Below are 13,785 nucleotides of genomic sequence, written 5' to 3'. Positions count from 1 at the left end.
TTTTCAGCCCCGCCCGGTCCCTTACTAACATCCATCGTTTGAGAACCTCCAGTGATCAGCACTGGCAAGAGGTGATTAGCTGTGGCACCTCTGCAACTGCACACTGCGCTCACTCAGTTCTCAATGTTGAGCCCTCACATGCACTCGTGTGCCGCGTCTTTGCGTGTTCCTCTAGGTTGAGCAACCATGGTCGATTGCGTGCATGCACATGCAGGAGAAAACTCACTGGTTAACATTCTGAAGCATTGCTGAAGATTTTTTACGTTGTCAAATTATTTTGCTTCCGAATGGCTCACTTTTAAACTTGCCAAATTATTTTGTTTCTGACCGGCACAGCAGCTAAGGCGTCTGTCGGGAATTTTCCGGGGTCTCCCGATTGGCCACTCCGGGCCTGCCCATAATACTTGATAACGATGACACGCATTTTACATTTATGTATTTGCTTTACAGTAATTTTATCATTATTTTGGTGTGTAGTCTCTCATTTAAAGTATCTTGGCAATTTAGGCAGTCCAGGTATGCCGTATAAGGTTGCATACAGTGTATAAGATGTTGGCATAGCGTCCAAGTCACCTAGTGTCCTATTGGACAGAAAGTAACGGCGATATTAAGCAATGCATACCTGTTCACTTGCTGCTGAAACACCTGAATTTAATAAAAATCTATCTATTAATAAAATATCTATCTATTTGCACTGTATGAAATGGGTTCCACACCAAGCTGTAAACTGGCATCCCAGCACAGAACCTGCTCCAAATGAGGCACTGTTGCTGCTGGTTTCAAATCAGCCTCCACAGAGCAGCCAGCAGGAGGTGCCGTGGGGCCATCATCTAACATGGGTTAAGGAGGCAAAACTGAGCTCCATTTGGCCCACGAGACTCGTTAAGCTGCATGTCTAACGATGCTCAGACTAATTATACACTCCCCCCCTACGGGACCCATCATCCCAAGTCTGATGCTCAAAAATTCTCCCAGGGCTTCACGCCAAACAACACGATTCACCATGTCACGTTTGCTGACTTAGGAGCTGCCAGACAGATTCACATCACAGAGTCTCTGGCTAATCTACCAGAAAACAGATCTGGCTTAGAAAACGGGAACCACGTTCGTGGACTTGATAGCCTGATGAGAGTAGATGGCAACCTACACATACCAATATCAATCAATCAATCTTCATTTAAATAACGCTCTTAACCACTGGGTTTACAAAGCGCTTACAATAGCACTTAGCGTTTACAATAGTGGTCAGCAACTGGAGTCACGTAGTGCAACAAGGCGCCAGGCACAGCAAATTTGCTGAACCTGGGTCCTAGAGGAGCTTGGACCCAACATTGCATCACACTGCACTGGTTATGCATCAAAGTAGCTAATCTGATGGTCTGAACTGTGAGAATAATGATCACACGTTTCCACGAGGCCAAAGGGGAAAAATGGATGAACCCGAAGAGTCTGCTGGTCGCCCCTTGCAGCAGCCCCTTGGCACGTCGGCATTTACAGGAGGCCCTATCGCAACAGGCTGTCATAATCATGGGGGGCATGAATATAATGAGGATGGATGTACTCACAGAATGGCACACTCATGGAAAGGTATACTCACAGGATGGTGTACTCACAGAAGGGCATACTCAGTGGTGTTTAATTAGTCTCAGAACTCGCGCACATAAAAACCATGCATGCGTATGCTCTCGCAAGCAGAAATTCCATCCTCTCTACACTAAATTAGTCTCAAAACCCAAGACCACGTACACAGAAAACCCATCCTCTCTATGATCTCACGCTCGCTGGGCCCTCTCTACATGCTTGCCTCTGCACAACACTCACTCGCTCCACAGGTTGGAGTTTTGAGACTTTGGAGGCGAGAACAGTGGCTGAAAGATGATCCCTGACCAGTCGATGCCAGAAGTCTTACACTACGTTAGCACCTTTCCGAGATCCTATTTTAATATTGCACGTTCGAGGTGGTAATCGGAATCAGATGTCTCTGTGTACTATATTAAAGCAGCACTCAAAATTCAGCAAAGGATTATATTTCCCACATCCTCTTAAAGTCACTGCAGAATAGGCCACCGTACAGTAAATTTCATTATGAACAATAAGACATCTTTCTTCTTACAACATCACTGAACCAGATTAATTCCTGGGAGCAGCGCTCCCCAGATACTAGCGATATCTCGGGCTAGTGTTACCGACGATAAGTTAATATCGCACTCTCAGTGGACATTGACAAGGTAATGTTGTCAAAGTGCACAGCAATTATACGTATCATTTTTATGTTTGGAGAATACAGCATATGTACAGAATGTGCAAATGGAATATTCATAGGATTAAGCATGTTGTGACATGCAAAGTATTCATAGATAGATGAAGTCGGAAAAATATTGCTGGTTCTCCCCCTATTCACGTTGATCAGCTGGTATTACATTCTGAATCATATATGTATAATTCTGATTACCACCTTGAACGTGCAATATTAAAATAGGATCTCAGAAAGATGTTAACTTAGTGTTAACATCCTCCTTTCTGCTCACGAGCACGTGTGCACGAGTTGTGAGACTCATTAAATGACAAAATACTCAAAGGACAGTGTACTCACAGAAGGGTATACTCACATGGTGTATTCGCCATAGGGTATATTTACAGAAAGTCATACTCACAGGATGGTGTACTCACAGAACAGCGTATTTACAGAATGGGTATTACCGGGCCTTCTGCCGAGTGCAGTCACCGTTATGATGAAGTGTGCAGATATGATGATGCAGAGAGACAGAAACAGATAAGTGAGGACGTATGGACACAGATACTGAGACAAGACAGACACAGAGATACAGACACACAGGAAGATAGACACACAAGTGTAGCCGGGGCGGCCCTTCCCTGTGAAATACTGTCTTGTAGTGCCCCCTTGTGGTCGGCTTGGTTAGGCTTCCTTTTCTAACCATTGGGATTTTCTTTTTTTTATGCGAATATGTGCGCAGATGGGGCGGCATGGTGGCGCAGTGGTTAGCACTGTTGCCTCACACCTCTGGGACCCGGGTTCGAGTCTCCGCCTGGGTTACATGTGTGTGGAGTTTGCATGTTCTCCCCATGTCATTGTGGGGTTTTCTCCGGGTACTCCGGTTTCCCCCCACAGTCCAAAGACATGCTGAGGCTAATTGGAGTTGCTAAAGTGTGTGAGTGAGTGCATGTGTGAGTTACTGGTGTGTGAGTGTGCCCTGCGATGGGCTGGCCCCCCTTCCTGGTTTGTTCCCTGCCTCGTGCCCATTGCTTCCGGGATAGGCTCCGGACCCCCCGCGACCCGGTAGGATAAGCGGTTTGGAAAATGGATGGATGGATGTGTGCAGATTATTATCCCCAGGTATACAAACAGTTCCATAAGTTTTCCATTAAAATGGACAGAGTAACAAGGCAAAGTCTAAAACACCATTACAGAGCCAATCAGCACTCAGATGTCACTGATACTTTTGCAGAAACTTCCCTCCACCCCCTGTTCCCCCACGACAGCTTGGAAATGAGAGGACCAGAATCTGGAAAATGGCAAATAAAGGGGATTGTGTACAGCTGAACAGAAAGAGGCTCTGAGCCACACTGTCGGTGACAGGTTATGTAGGCAAACTCACAGAGGCAGCATGGCTTTTTAAAACGACAGTGGGTGCTCAGGGGGCGGTCAGGAGACAGAGGACGATGGTGCAGGTATGTACATCGACCCCGTGGTGGGGAGAGGAGCCGTAATGACCACATCCATCACACAGATGGCCTGACATCCCATCACATAATCAAAAGCCCATCTTCATCTGTTCTTCCTTCCCCGTCCCCCCATCAGCAGCTTCATCCTCAAGCCTCACTCCCTTGTGGCTGTGTGCTGTGGGTCATCTGCTTCCGGGTCAGAGGTCACGGCTGCCACCCATATATGCCCCTGCTGATACAAACGTCACTGTCACTCCCGAGCTCTAGTTACCTGTCTTAAAATTGACACCTGTGGGAAATAAGCCCACGGTGGGAGGGGGTGGCAAATCATAGTCCTGGGTTTGGTATACCTCCCATCCTGCCAGAAGAGGTGTATTTCGATCTTCTTGGCGAGGACAGCAAATGGCTTGGCAGTCCAGGGAACCAGGGATGCCATAATTATCTGTGGAGTTCCCTCTGATAGGTTAGGGGATGACATGGACACAGACCCAGAAGAGCTGTTCTTGGGATGTGCCAGGATCTGGGAGAGCTGTTCCTGGACACACGAGGATTCAGAAGAGCAATTTCTGGGGCATGTGAGGACCTGACAGACCCGTATTTTGAACAGATATAAACCCAGGAGAGCCAATCTTGGGACATACTTGGGACACCATTCCCGGGAGAGCCATTCCTTGGACAGATGAGGACTCAGGAGAACCATTCCTGGGACATGCAAGGAATCGGGAGAGCTGTTCCTGAAACATGTGAACAACCAAGAGAGCCATTCTTGGGACATGCAAGAAACTGGAAGAGCCATTCCTAGGATGAACAAGGACCCAGAAAAGCCATTCCTTGGACAGAAGAAGACCCAGGGGAGCCGTTCCTGGGACATGCAAAAAAACAGGACAGTCATTCTGGGACATGCAAGGACCCTTGAGAGCCGTTCTTGGGATGGACAAGGACCCAGGAGAGCCATTCCAGGGATGGACGAAGACCCAGGAAAGCTACTCCTTCAATGAACAAGGACTCAGGAGAGAAATTCTTGGAACGGGCAAGTGAAGATGCAGGACAGCCATTCCTGAGACAGATGAGGACCCAGGAGAGCCATTCTTGGGACATGCAAGAAACCGGTGTTGCTGATCCTGTGACACATGCAAGGACCCTTAAAAGCCTTGCACTGATAGCTTTCATCTGCTCAGCGCTGCTAGAGGAGGTGGTGAAGACGAAGAATTTAATGTTTCCGCACAAAGGCAAAGACTAATATAGTAACTGATCGAAATCCCGCCAGCGAGAGCATCCATCTAGACAGCATCACACTGTGAGAGGGACTTTATCCCTGTGATTCCTGTGTTTGAATGAAGCATGGTGCCGTTGCTGTGGTAACAAGGTCCACTCATGCAGGGCCTGCTAGGTAATAACATTCCAGCTTCATCTTTGTCTTAGGAATTGGCTTCACGGGAAGGTTACAGGCAACTTCTCGATCCATTTCCACTCATGGCTGTTGGTCTTACTGGTGCTGTCATGGGAACAGCACGCACTGACCGGCTTGAGGTTCTGTCTGAAGAAAGCGGCACAATTGTGAAATCCTCCACTTCCTCAGTCCAATGAGGAAAAGCACACAGTACTATACGCTAATCCCTGCATGTGGGATGGTGAAACAGGAGATCCTAGTAGCAATCAGGACTTAATCTCACACATTATCTGTCCCTAGTGTCCTTCTGCATAAATGATGGAAGAATGTATCAAAAAAGGCGCTATATAAAAATGAATAGAATCATGCCTGGGCTGAACATGTAACCTTTGTATAAAATAGAAAACTACATAAGCCTAACAACTCAAGAGGAGAGATCAAACATCAAATGCAACCACCTTAATTTTACTTCGTATTCTGTTCTGCAATTCCGAGAGCCATCATCAGCTCTGCGGGAAGTGTTCTGACCCTGATATGAGGACACATAGGCTTTACCGCTCTCTGGGGAACATCGGACCAGATCCAGAAGAGGAAGGCTGGTTCCCCATCCGGATCAGGGGAACAACTACATCCGTCTACACACCAGATGTCCTCTATCTGGTCCTGGTCACCCTAGGGTCACAGGCAGATGGAACTTCGTGGGGAGCAGCCAGAGACATATGATGGACTGACCTGGCCAAGCGCTCTGTGAGTTTAAAACCACAATTATGAACACAAACAAGGAATCAGCTGCATGCTGTTTCACCAAGGAAAACCACCATGGGGAGAATAGCAGTCTGGTTCTGGTACTTCAGCAGGTGATAAACCTGGAAGTCATGCTTAGAAACTTTGTGTGTGTGAATGTGAATCTATTTTCACTGTGGAGAACAAGATTTGGGGCTGGGAGCTATACTGGGATGCAGGCTGAACTGGGACTGAGAGCCAGATTGGGACGCAGGCTCAGTTGGGAATAGCAGCCGTAGCAGAATCCAAGCTCAGCTGGAACAGGCCACTGCTCCTTTCTGGTGGAGGACGTGGAGAGCTGTGTGGAGTGTTGCCGTGATAAAATAAATACACATTCTTATTGTGTGGCCATAAAACCTTCAGCTCAATCAGCACTATACTCGGCCTCGGCCCACAAGCCAAGTCCATCCCTCATGGATAGAGCAGAGACGCTCTTGCCTTCTGGTGGCCCGTCCTGGTCCTCACACGTCCTGACGGGAGCTTCCAGCAGACCAACAAACAGCTACTCGTCCTGCTGTCATTGAGCGATGGCAGCATGGTGGGAGGCCCCAGCTGGCTTGTGGCAGACCGATCACCAGAGGGCGCCCAGACAGCCGTGCCCCGGAGCAATAAATCCCATCAGGCAGCTGCATTCGGCGAACTTCAGTGCATCACATCTGCTGGACCAGCACACATTCATCACGGCCTCCCCAGAGCACCAGCATCTCACACAGGCCCAGGGAAGATCTATGGGGGGCAGCTGGTCAAGATCACACATATCCTGGGGGCTGGGCGGCTGGTTTCCTCGTCCTCGAGGAAAAGTCTCAGTAGCTTATTGCTTCTTCTCCACTAGGTTCTAACTTTTCTGATACTAAAATTCCAGCAGCAGCTCAAAGCTTTTCACACGCAGATTGAAATAAAGTGTAAGATGACTCTTTTTCCTCATGTCATGTCAAAACTCAGTCGTGGAGTGACTGTGGGCCCAGACTCAGGAGCCTGTTAGTGCCAAGCTAATTATTACGCTATGGCTAGATATGAAGGACACACTTACCCTGGCACTACATCATGGTAATGTAACTTGTCAGATAGACAGGGGGCGCCACACTGTCCTGGGGTTTAAGTTCCCCAGCCCTGTTGACCCTAGTGGTATTTTGCTACAAGGCTGCCTCCCAGTGGAGAGCTGGTACATGCCCGGGAATGAACAGAGACAGGGATCGAGTGTGGGGGCAGTAATTACATGATGAATGTCTAACGAAGGGCAGGTCAGAAGGTCAGTTTAATTAAAGTGTAGTGGCCCTCTAAAGGCAGAAGCATGGCATGTTTGGGGATGGGTGACACTCCCCTTCATCAACAGTGCAACTACAGCTGTGTTACGCACTCAGGGCGATGGGCACGCTTAAAATGTCCGGGGCAGTGGAGGGGGGGTGTGGCTGGATTCACCGGGACACTGTTCACTGGCGTTTTGCTGTTGCACAGACAATTAAACTGGTTTGTTGACACTGATTTCGTTCCTGACCACGGTAGAGAGAGATGCCCACTGGGAGAGATGCCTAATGAGAGAGACATTTTATCTGCATTGTGAGAGACGTCGACTGAAAAACATTAGAAGTCCAACAAGAGAGATGTCCACTGAGACAGGTCTGCATTATGAGACATCCAGAGACATTTTGTCTGCATTGTGAAGATGTCCATTGAGAGACATTGTCTGCATTATGAGCGAAATGTCCAAGACATTGTTTCTGCTTTTTGTGAGATGTCCACTGAGAGAGACGTGCTCACATTAGGAGAGAGATACCATCTGAGACACCCACTGTAACATTTTTTCTGCATTGCCAGAGATATAGAGTGAGACACTTTGACTGCATTGAGACAAATGTCCACTGAAAGCACATTATGTCTGCATTACGAGAGATGTTCACTGAAGATACAAACAACAACAAACAAACAAATGTATTTTTATATAGCGCATTATCACAACATTACATTGTCTCAAAGCGCTTTACAGCATCCTCACCCAAAGCCCCCAGTGAGTAAGCCATAGGCGACAGTGGCAAGGAAAAACTCCCTAGAAGGAAGAAACCTTGAGAGGGACCAGACTCAAAGGGGGAGCCCATCCTCCAGGGGCCGGCAGGGATAGTCAAATAGAGAGATAGTTAAGTGCCAGAGATGGGCCAAGTCACATTGTCCCCAATAAGATGTCATCCCACCAGCACTAGAGTAGATCAGAGATTCAGGAATACATGTCTGGATCTGTGTGGTTTCTTGCACTCTTTTAGCATGTCTGCAGTGAGGCTCCATCTCCTCATACTCTCCTACTTCCACCACTCAATGCTGTTCCCCTGTGTCAAACACGACCCTCCAATCCCTCTGCCGTGCACATGAGTCTGACTCCACCGTGCTGAGGAGATAAATAACCCAGGCAAAATGCCCAGATGGTGCATACAGGGCGAGACCATAGGTGTTCATCAATCACTCATGACCTTCTTCTGTGTTGGGCTCTGGGTTCAAGCCACACAGTGCTATACTCTCACAGACCACACTTTAGCTTGAGTCTCATGAGGTGTGGGGAGAGGGGTTCCTATCTCTACTCCTGACCCCTCAGCAAAGGCTGCAGTGTGTAAACAACCCCACCCGCCAAATGAGATGAATGATTAGAAACCAGGAGAAGATCTGGGAAATCCAGGAAGCCCAAATGGACGGCAACCCAAAGACACTCCTATGTGTGCTTCATTGCCCGCAAGTGGTCTCCTCACTCACACGGTGCAGCTTTCCATCACCCATTCACAGCCCATCCAAATGGTCGTATCACCTTAGTGATGCTGGTGTTCAGTTTTTTTTTTTTTTTTTAACGAAGCAGGAGCCCCTGACAGGCAAAACTCCACTTGCAGAGCCAGCACCAGAATTGATTTTGCCCCTATCCAGGGTAATGAGACCAGCAGGGCTTGGTCAGGCCAGATGCGTGACAGGGCTCTTCGATTATCCACAAGCAGGAGACCCTCAGAGCCCCAAGAAAAGTCGGACAAATCCAGCAGGAGGAGAGGGGCCTGCAGGGGCTGCCTGAGCAGCGAGATGCCAAGCACTCCCTCAAAATTTACATTTGCATTTGCCAGACGCCCTTAGCCAGAGCGACTTACATAAGTAAGTCATGCTAATACCTCAACACATGCTAATAACTCACCATCAGCCACTGCTGGGGAGACAGGGTTTGCAAAGCTCTCTAGGGTCTGCTCCACACGGGTGGGTGCCATAAATGCCATGCCCTCCCAGGCACTCCCAGCCTGTCCACACAACCATGTGATATCAGTGCACTTCACGGCCAAAGAAATGCAGCAGTCAACCCTGAACCACCAGCAGCAAATCCTGGAGGACAGCTTGATGGGTCAAGGAGGGGCAGTATATGAGGGGGCACTGGGGAGTGTCCCTGAGTCCTCTTGAGGAGAAAAAAAGAGCAAACCCAATCACACAAACACACACCATAGGCAAATTTGTGAAAGAGAGCAGCTACACTCAGCGTTCAGCCTGGGGTAGACAAAGAGGAGTCTAACCTGACTGGGTGCCAGAGCACAGAGGACCAGCAGCCTGACCTATCATATCCTGTATGGGTTGGCTCCTCTGCCCCTCTGAGGGGGTCTGTGTCCCCTAAAGTGTCATAAGACCCTCCTCTGCATGATCAGAAAATTTGTTTTTAAGGTAGCAGAGCTCACAAGAAAGGAGGTAATTTTCCTCTTCAAAACACTTCAGGTTTGGCCTGTAGGGGGCGTCGCACCAGAAAATATGCAGCTTTCACTGATGGACACTGACAGCTCTGACACGAACCTTGTCTCACAGCTGCCTGGCCTGTGCATCCCCCTAAGAATCTAATACCCCCCCCCCCCCCCCCCCGGTGACAGCAGAAATTGAGAAAGTGACAAACAACGGAGAATCACAATGTCACGGTAACATGTGGTGGCAACCCTGTGTTATTACAAAATAACAGAGGTATTCTGGAATTAACTCCACTGGGCGAGTGACCAGTTCAGGGGGTACCTGCCCTTCTTGATTGATGTAGGGCCTCTGAGGCTGGACATGCTGTGACACTGGACATGCCGTCACTTCCCCTTCAATAAGGAATCTAGCTGTGATCAGTGTCAACCAGAGAGCCTTTCATGCCGCTCAGAACTTTTCCCAAGTTCACAAACTACACTGCAGTCCAGATCCCCACTATTCTCCAAAGACCAGCGCCGGTTTCAATAGAGAAACCCACACATGTGTGCATGCCTCCTCATTTTAATATTTGCTGGCTAATAAAGGCCACTGATTGGCTTGCAAGCAAAGCGACATCATAAAAAACACTCCCACTGCTCCCTCCTTCCCGGGCAATAGGCTCTCCTCTGTCGGCTGGCTAATTAGAACAGACAGTCTGATCTTGTTCTTTTAAGCAAATGCCAGTAATGCCAGCAAGAGTGCCACCTATCCCATGTGATGTGATAATTATACCACAGAAGGGAAACAAACAACCATCATGTAGAGGAGGATGAGATGATTGTGGCATCCAGGAATGGCAGCCATCGGCAAGGAGGATTCAGCAGTTTGGTATTCTTGAGTGCAGTGAAAACAGTATATAGAGGCCATTGGAGTCCGCCTAAAATCACGCACACAAAACACCGTCCTGTTCTGCTCAGTGGAAGGGACACCTCAACATCCTGTCCAATAAGAAATGCAAACAGGAGCCAGTCTCCAGTGACAATGTCATATTCGCACAGGGGTGGGGTTCACAAAGGAAGCACTGAGAACATAACCAGTTGGATGCCCACATAGGGAGAGGAGGTGGTATTTTACCACATAACAGTGTCCCCTGTGGGGCAAGTAAACAGAGACATTTATTAATAGCAAAGCTTACTATATGACAGAGGTTTGACTCTCCATCCGCATACCCTGACTGTTGACCCTGTAAACAAAATGTGTCAAAATGCGACACACTCCAGTTTTTAACACACAGGCAGAGCGGATCCAAATGGAGCCTGGAGCCATTGACCCCGCTTAGCCGTCCGGTAGCAGGAGCACTTATTAATGGCCCTTAAACACCTCTTTCTGGGAGAATTTCTCTAATCTCCTGTTGAATTGAACTTTAAGAACACATTACGCTGCAATTAACAGGAACAGCTGGGGCATTGGGGCAGGATTCCGGCTGTAATTAGCTGGGAAATGTCAGCCGATCATGCCAGAGGGATTTCCCTTATAACAGGCCAACTCAGGCAGCCAGGCTGGGCATGAGAAAGGGAGACGTTAAACCTCCATGCAGAGAGGACTCTCTGAATGATGGGGGGAGGGGCGTGTATGAGCGGCCAAATCACAGGTGGGGCTGTTACAGAGGGGACATCAGGAGAGCAGGAGCAGGACCTCAGCAATGCAGTGTCTCCTTAATAGCACAGCAGTGTTGGCTGCGCTCATGCGTTTTAGCCTCAGTCTGAGACGCCAGACAGCTGACCCACGTTTACACAGCATGGCTCCTGACCGCACTCAGAAAGAGCCCATGGACGGGGTCTCCCCATTTGTATTTTACGCACTGATGGTCCCCCGTGCTGCAGCCTGGTCCAAAAGGGACACTGCAGGATACAGCAGTCTAGTCTGGTGCCCAGTTTGGCACCCGGGAGTGAAGCTTACAGCATGAATTATTCATATTGAGTGGCTGAAGAAAGCCTTGCTATGGCAGCAGAGGAACAGCGCCCAATTCCAGCGAGCGCCTGGGGATGAAATGATATTGAAACAGACCACCTACCTAGTAGCCCTGCCTCTAAAAGCTATGATAGCACATGGTAAACAGGACACTGGTATTTGCTGAAGGTTATTACCATGCACGACAATGTTCCTTCGGGCCTTGAATCCCCCCCAGGTCCCAGTACCGGTGTGTGACACCCCACCCCTCTAGACTAAGTTCACCCAAGAGACATGAATGTCTGTCCAGAAACAAAGACCTTTTCTAATACAAACCACACAAAGATCCTGCACTTCATACTGACAAGATGTTCAGGGACCACACAGCTTGCCTTTGTGAATGAAAAATGAAGGACATGCACCAGAAGGAGAATGTTGATTCGATGTGAGGTCATCACAGTGAAAGATGGTAGGGGAGCCATGCATATGATCAGCGGAATGGGGACCTGAGATTATATGTGAGTTTAGGATTCACATTAGTTTAGGACATCAGATTCTGGGATCTGAAATTCATTAAGTATGATAAAAGCCCCAGTTTTCAGAATAATATCTTTTGATTTTAAACTGTGCAATGAGTTTTCTTTTGCTATCAAATGCTTGCATTACTGATAGACTAGCGTTATGCAGCAGTATTGCAGCCTTCTGTATTCAAATGGACTTTTCAGAAGCTCTTCATATTCTTCTCTGTCTTGATTTAAAGTAAGCAATCAAATTTATTGCGTTCAAAGCCCACGCCCGGCTTACCGACCCTGATTTCTGCCTCCGCCCTCTGGACACCTTTTCGCCTCAGGGTCTGCTGAGTTTTATTGGAAGCCTAATTCTATATTGTTTATATTTCAACGTCCTGCAATAAAACCACTTACCTGAACTCCATCCTGTGCATCCCTCACAGCGATTTTCAGTTGAAGAGAACAGCAATACGCGAACTACAACACGATATGGTCAGAGTGAGAAACAATTCGCATGCGAAGACGGCTGTTCAAGTGAGCGATAGTGATGTCCCATTTGTGAATGAATTATTCTTTTGAACTTGTTTTCAAATCTAAAAGAATCAAATTTTTTTGTACATGCATGCAGTACACACGTCAAAGTATTATATCCTAAAAATATTCCACAAATCATCATATAACACAGCAACCTTTTTTATTCACTCACATTTGCTTTTCGTTGCTGTTGCCTTCAGTGCCCCTCCACATACCACAATCCGTTTTATATGTGCTGTGCGCATGTCCGGCCGCATTGTGGCCGTGGCTCCCTACTCCAGTCTAATGGCGGCCTAAACAATGCTTCATGAACCATTTGCTGTATTTTTCGACCACACTAGATGGTGCTCTCTGTGGAGAAACCAAGAGTTTACATCTAGTGGGGCCATTAAATACAGTAAATGGTTTACGATGCCTCCTTTCGGCCATCACTACTGCCAAATCTCGACAATCCGCAAGTTAACGACTTTGGCATGTTCGGTTTAAGCTGTTCAATTCTCGTGAGACTCATAAAAGTTATAATTGATTAATGTCTTAGTATTATTTATTATTATAAATGCATATACTTACATTACTGCCCACTGGTATCACTATTTTAATTATTTAATTCATTTTGTTTTCCATAAGTTTCTAAGTTTGGAATCGCAATACCCTAACCCCGCTTTTCGGTATTGGATATGTGTATTTTAGCAAAGGGCATTTCAGGAACACATTAGTCCCATTGTAGCAGGACTAGTCGATTTGTAAATCCTCCTGACATTTTAGCAGTGCCGTGTTTACAATATGCAATTCTAACGTCGCTTTCGCTAACATTACAATAACTACACACAACTGAGATTTTTCTTACTATTTCGTACGCGGCTGTGCAAAGCAATATGTGTTACCATTGTAAACAGAATTATCGGCGGTAAATATCGGCTAATTTTTAACCATCCGCCAATAGATAGAGAGATAGAGATGCGTGGATTAACAACCGTTTATACTGTTATATTTTATTGTGCCTCATCTTTAAATTCTGTTCATGTGTAGTAGCAGGTGGGGAGAGCGAGCAGGGGCACGAGGGAGCACGAGATAACGAGAGAGATATCGGTAAGCAAGTTTATCTTAAAATTAATAACTGCCTTTGATGCTATTTTAGACGTTGTTAATTTACCAACATCAAATACAGATGGTTAACAGAGATACAATACATCTCAACGATTCCTCTATGTGTATAGCGGAAACACTGCAAATTATAACAGTGTTTTTAGAATTATAGGGAACTTTTACAGG

The sequence above is a fragment of the Brienomyrus brachyistius genome, chromosome 1 (assembly GCF_023856365.1).
Source record: "Brienomyrus brachyistius isolate T26 chromosome 1, BBRACH_0.4, whole genome shotgun sequence".
In the NCBI taxonomy this organism is placed as follows: domain Eukaryota; kingdom Metazoa; phylum Chordata; class Actinopteri; order Osteoglossiformes; family Mormyridae; genus Brienomyrus; species Brienomyrus brachyistius.
Note: the sequence above shows the minus strand (reverse complement) of the source record.